This window comes from Balearica regulorum, chromosome 3, assembly GCF_011004875.1.
Source record: "Balearica regulorum gibbericeps isolate bBalReg1 chromosome 3, bBalReg1.pri, whole genome shotgun sequence".
NCBI classification, from domain to species: domain Eukaryota; kingdom Metazoa; phylum Chordata; class Aves; order Gruiformes; family Gruidae; genus Balearica; species Balearica regulorum.
This window is the reverse complement of record NC_046186.1, coordinates 100087544-100094013: the sequence shown is the minus strand read 5'-3', so window position 1 is coordinate 100094013 and position 6470 is coordinate 100087544.

The window sequence follows — 6470 nt, the reverse complement described above, 5'->3', positions numbered from 1 at the left end:
AGGCTGCGCTGCCCCAGCCTGATGCCGCGAGGCATGACTGCCCTCGTGTCCCGCCACATGCGCGACAGAAAGCAGCAGGTACAGAGAAGGCGGAGGATCAGGCATATGTCCATCCCTAATCACCATCTGCTTTAAGGTTTTGTTGCTCTTTTTCATGGTGCACAGTATCTCGCTTTGGGAGTAGTGCCCCTGGGCCAGCCATTGATATCTTCTTCATGCTAAGCAGATTTGTATTTTCCTGACAACACAGGAGGACTTAAGTCTTTTATGAGAGTCCTTTTGTCAGATGCTGGGGAAGAGAGGTCTTGCTATAAGCATGAAGTGGAGCTGGTCTGTGTAGAAAGGGCAAAATCTGTCCATAGTACCACTGGATATAAATAATTTAACTCCACTTAATTCTGTTACCTTGGAGTCCTAAAGAGTTACAAGAGGCCCCTTAGTTTCAAAGGGAGTATAAAGAAAGAGTTGAGAGTACTATTTCAAGGCTAAGTCCCATATACCTGTCTCTGAAAATGAGATCTGAAGAGGTCTCAGCTGCAGTATTAACCCTGAGCTATTCACTGGGCGCCTTGGGCCAGTTTGGATCCATTTATCGGCGTCTTGACAGGCCCCTCAAGAACATACATATTGGGAGTGTATATTATTTAAACTAACGCAGTTTGCTGCCTCTACCAGTGTCTGCCATCTCACCAGCTTTACAGTAGCCTGGCAAGGGGGAGCTTTTGCTTTACAGCAAAGCTGGCAGCACCAACCCTGGTCGGTATTTGCTGGTATTGGTTCTCTGCATGGCCACATCCACGCTCGTGCTGGCTGGAGCGAGATGGTTTAGCAGCAGTGAGGTGCGGTGGCCAGGGCAGGAGAAGGCAGTGCTGCCTCTGTGGCCGGGCTTGCCCGTGTGCATGTACAGTGCGTGTGCAAGTATGGTCTCGATGCAGGACACACGCAACTCAGTGGGGCTTTTTTCATTGACATCAACAATTTTTCAGAGCAGGTCTTTGGACAGGATCAGTAGGGAAAAAGCCAGTTTACTTGCAGTGTCGTACTGCCCATCGCATTAATCCTCTGTGTGTATATATATATATAAAAAAAAAATCACATCTGAGTAGTGGTTTCCTTCCCTTGTTTAAATAAATTCAACTGCTCAGCTTCTGATTTCCCCACCAGAGCTCCACATCAGTCAGCCCCATTTGTGGAAAAGTCAGCAAGCACGTTTCAGCCAGCGTGGGGTATTAACGTAGGAAGCCAACGCTGGGTCGGTTCTCCTTGTTCCTCTTACTGGCTATAGAGTTTCACAGCCTAGGATATTAGTAAATATTTATGTTTAATTACTTTCACTTAAGAAAAACAACCACAGCCAAGAAAACTACAGAGCAATTTAATGGGTTTTAACTTGCCACACTAAACCGCCTTCTTAAACATAATGAATTACATGAAGTCATCCGGTTTCAGACTCTTTTAAAGAGGTAATTTAATTCAAATAACGTTGCATATTACTAGCTTCAGTGTCTGAAAACATTTATAGTGCCAGTAACTGTTCCATTGCCCTGAGTTATTCTGCAGCCTGAAAGACAATAGCAAGCTAAGCTTAGAAAAGTGTGCTGTGGTTTGGTGTCACTGATAGATGAAATTGCTCGGTTCGCTGCCTCAGGCGAGAAGTGCTGCGTGAGGGTGTTGCAGTCTCCTTTTAGGTTAAAACAAAAACAGAAAAGTAAATATGGCATTAGCTGCTCAGCAGCATTGTTTTTGAATCTTTTCCACAAGAAAGCCTATCAAGAGCTTCTTCCCTCTGGGTCCTAGCTACAATGCTGCCTTTCTTACGTATGGGGATTAGGTTCAGGTATATGTCCTCTGGCTGATCGTTGCAATACAATATAAAGACACTTCTGTTCTCTGGCACCACTGCGGAGCTCATATTCAGGGAGAAAAGAAGGGGAACGTTGGGTTACCTACACAACTTTTTTTTTTTTTTCCCCCGACAGGTAATTAGTAGAAGGAACTAAAGAAAAATACCTGTACTCTTCCATCTAGAGATCCCCAACTGCTGAACTACATGTAGGGTTAGGAACATCCATCAGGGTATTTTTCCCTTGTGAGACAAACTGTTACCATTGGTTTGAGTTTGGCAGTTAAGAACCAGAAGGTCTTGCCACAAAGGCTGTAAAACTTTGTGAGGCTTCCAGTGTCCTTTAAATGGTTGTCCTGTGAAGTAATTGCATACTCTAAAGCTCCTTATGGGGCTTAAGGGCTTTTTTTTTGCCTAGGACAATTGCACACCTTGTGAAAAAAAGCTGTAATCCAAATCCTGAGCTTCATTCTGCCAACTGTCCAGATGTTGATTGCTAAACTTGCGAAGGCTGCTAGATGTTGATTGCTAAGGACGTAGCCTGCACGTATGTCTGTCAACATGTTAGAAGGTGTGCAGGGAGAGCCCCTATGTTCTTGATATTTCTGCAAAGTTTGATACACAACATCTATTATGAGCACATATAATGAATGCAAAACTGAGGAAAGATTACTATATTAGAAAGTGCTGCAAGTGTAATAAACAGTCCACGCATAAATGCAGTCCCATCATACTTGAGCTGTTCGCCATGACTAGCTGTGAAGATAATACTTTGCCCACTTTTGAATAGGAGTGTGAGCACAGACAGCATTCAGTGGAACTAGCTTTGATTTCAGAGCTTATGAGGTGCCAGTGAAATTACAAGGCAAGGCTGTTTGACGCTATGTTTTCCAGTCATCTCCTAGTTCAGATACCTTTTCCCATCGATTGAAGTCTTACCTGAGAACACATTCATTCCCCTTGATTCATACGCCAGCTTTGAAGGAATTCCATGCATTTCAAGTTGACTGATAGAAGAGGGAACCTCTGATAGTACTTGTATGGGTAACAATATCAGCTTTTGGATTGTTTGAAATCTTTGAAGATCGCTTCACAGAATGGCAAAGGGTTTCTTTTCAGTAACAGACTTGTGGGATAGGGACTGTCCCCTTCCAGGGATCACACAGCATCTGGCTGAATGGAACCGTGAGCTTGCAGGCTCTGCAAACTAAGTGACTGTATTAATTTGGTCTGATTGCAAGGTCTTCACTTCCGTTCGCATCCAGCTAGCTCTGACTGCTAATTAATTATGTGCTTTAAAGTTCTACTCTCATAATACAAAAGTCACCCCTGGGAGAACATTGCTGAACACGCTCGATCAATGTATGATGTCTTCTTTAAAATAAGCCATGTTTAAAGTTGCTTAGGTGTTCTTACAGAAGACTTCTGATAGGATTAAAAGGGAACACAGAGCAATGGAAAAAAATATTCTTCATTAGAAGGGATTACATTTAAACCTTTCAAGATGACTGATTTTTTTTTTTTTTTTCCTTTTAACTCAAACTTGAGTCAGCTGTTAAATGGAGCTCAGAGATTATTTCTTGTCAGGACCTATCAAAAAAACCTGAGGTCACTAAGGCATCTGAGCACGCTGAGAATGAAATTTTCACTGCTATCTATGTTGCATTTTTACTATGTCTAAAAAACTGTATTCACTTCTAAGTATACTTAGCCATCTTCTAGGAGAACTAATTTCATTTAAGATCATGGTCAGCAATCAGTCTGGAAATGAAACCATTAATTTTAATGCAGTAAGTGCACATATACATTAAATTTTATTGCTTTTTCTGATTTTAAAAGGGCAAAAGTAGGGTAATTTCAGGCCAGTGTAAAGTTGCAGGTGGCTGTACCTTACTGCTCACCTTTTAAGAAAGAAGAGCTCAGGGTTTCAAACTTTTAGTCCCACATGTCACTGAAATAAACCAGAAAGGTTTCAGGAAGATTTAGATCAGGCTTTTGGACTATACCATTTACGTGTGAGGATCTTCTCACCTAAAGATACATCATCTGTAAAGCGCACAACCGACTTGACAGTGTGCTACCATTACGATCGGTAACGACGCAGATTTCACGAGTCCTGAAACTTGCTACCCAGGCTTGATAAATGTAAAGATCTATTGTGCCAACTATAAATGCATTAAAGAAAGCACAACAATAAAAGCGCAACCAAAGCCAAGAATATTTCTGTTTTTTCAAAGGCTTCCAAACATTTTATATGCCGTAAGATCATATGCAGAGTCTAGGCATCACATTTCAAGTTAAAGTCAGACCTTCAGCTGTAACTTTGAATGTATGGGTTGGAATCAAACACAATATTTTCACATTACTTGAGTTTAGACTTTCTTTGTGGTTTTATGTTCCTGTTCAAAAGAAAGGAAATCCCTGATACCAAGACAAGTAATCTGTGTTCTGAGCCAATAAATCCTTGGGGAATTTGAAGCAGGTAGATTGTAAGAGGCCCTTTTGAGGAGTCTGAAAAGCAATGGGTGACATTAGACGGATCTTAATGAGAGTTGCAGGTGCTCAGCTTTTAGAACGAGGTCATTTCCCGTGTGTTGGCACAATGACAAAGATGGAAGATTGAATGGTTCTTCTAATTCACAACTCAGTAATATATATTCCTTAACTAGAAACGGCTGAAAAGATACCTTTGGAATGCTCTCGGTGGCCTAAACACGTCCTAAAGACTGCAGCCAAGTCTCAGCATCATTAAAGTAATAGATGCAAATAAGAACCTGCTAGCCAGTAATCGGCAACAGCTCCTTTCCCAACCCTTATCTTTTGGTTACCTGCTTAATAGAGATGTTCTGTGGCTTTGTTGCCATCCCGACTTCAGGAGAAAAAAACGAGCAGTGCCAATGCATGCCTTTGTATTTAATTTTAACAAGAAAAATTGCTCAGGTGGAGACTGGAGAGGCTGAGATGTCTCTCCGAGCCTTCTGGGAAAGCTTGACAACATGTCCAGCCGTGGGCCAGGCCTAAAACACCATCTAAAATCACCTAACCTTCCTTGTTTGTCTCTTGACCTCTGTTTGTAGTGTCACAGCTAAATGATTCAATACAAATTCCCTTGAATAAACCTGCAAATAAGACCGAGTATTTACATTTCAAAGGGATCGTCATTAAGGTTTCAAGCTGTCAATAGGACCAGCGCAGGAAAATGTTATTATTAGACCTGAAAGTCTTCAAGGGGATGTGTGAGAAGAAAGGCTAATATCAGGGGACCAGTAATCTGTTCCTAGCCGTCTTTCAATTCTGCTTTGCAAACACGAATGATTTTGAGCGTTGAACGAAGAAGCAAGCTACAGAACCTGCACTGGTGCATCTAAACTACAGCTGGCTGGAATACTATATGCCTGAAGGCAACATTTTTAAGTTCAAAGGTAAACATTTGGTTTTTTATAGAGAAAATTAGTTGTACAGCATATTTGATTTAGTGTACCGCTACCTAGTCCAACTTGTAATTGAAATGTATTAAAAAAATAACCCTACTTCCACTGACAGTATGCAGTTTCCTAGAGAGCCGCATGCTTGCTAGTAAACATCAGTCCTCTGGGCCAGGTCTAGAAGACAGAGGTCAGAACTTCTATAACTTAATATTTTTCAAGGCACCCTAAAGACTTCCTCTTGCCTCCCCATGTAAATTGTTTACAGCCTGCTCCAAAGAGGAACTCCCCTGCAGGACTTTGACCATGCCTGTAAACTGATAAAAAACCTCTCCCTGGAAACTTCCCCTGGTGAACCTTGCCGTAATATTTTATTGTCTTCGATGCTAAATGTATACACAGGGATCATTTCTGGTAAAAACTCAGGCAATAAATAATGCTGAGCAAGGAGAGGTCTGTACGTTGAACCTTATTAAGGAGTAACGGTGGCATTTTTGTAGTTCTTCTTGCTGTTGGATCAAAAGGGTAAAGGAAGCCTTGTAATGCTGCTCCAAACGCCAGCACACGCTGACCTGCAAAGCTGTCACATCGCATTTGCATGCCATTTTGGACATTTTAGTATGACCCGCTTAGATTTTATTTCTTACAATTGTGAGGCTTTTTTATTTTTTTTTTTTCCTGTTAAAGTAAACTTTTTAAAAGTGAGGAAAACCTGTGCTGCACAATGAGGTATTGAGAGCCATGTGTTCCATGGTACAGAAAGATATGTTATGATTCTTATCTTTGTGAGACTGTGAAAAAATAGTTCTTTGTCCTCAAACTCATTAAAAAGTTATTTAATAAAGAACTTGAAACCATTATCAATATTTACAAAAGAAATGCTTGAGAGCTGAGTTATGTGTTTTGAAATTCACAGAAGGCTCGGTGCATTGAAGCAACAATATATGTGATAGGAAGTATAGCTGACATTTTCCAAATATAAAAACCAGATGATGGAAGGTTTAATTTCTATGAATTGGAGCAGTAGCTGAGAGCCTACTAATCTCTCAGGAGTATTTTCAGCCCATCGGGGTGCTCAAAGAATATAAAATTCTCAGCATTTCTGGAAAAGCAGTTCAGATTAATGTGATTTTGCTAGATTCAGAGGTGGCTCCAGTCTTTGACCTAGATTTGAAGACTAAAACAATTTTTAAGTTGGGTTT